This window comes from Penaeus monodon, chromosome 28, assembly GCF_015228065.2.
Source record: "Penaeus monodon isolate SGIC_2016 chromosome 28, NSTDA_Pmon_1, whole genome shotgun sequence".
Classification (NCBI taxonomy): Eukaryota; Metazoa; Arthropoda; class Malacostraca; order Decapoda; family Penaeidae; genus Penaeus; species Penaeus monodon.
Genome location: NC_051413.1, coordinates 25901900 through 25902149, shown reverse-complemented (window position 1 = coordinate 25902149; position 250 = coordinate 25901900).

Below are 250 nucleotides of genomic sequence, written 5' to 3'. Positions count from 1 at the left end.
GACGTCACTCAAAGTCTTTCTAATTATATACATTAAAGAAATATATATATGCGTAGTGCATTATAGGAATACACGAAGATGGTACAAAGCACAGGACTGAGCTTGGTATGAATCCAGAACAAAAATGAAAAACAGTGAATGTCATCTGTTAATAATGCATCATTGTCGTCAAAATTCATGCAGGTGTTGTGCATAGTTTTAACGAAGAATTATTTTGTTTTATTTGTATATATATTTATCTCTCTATCTC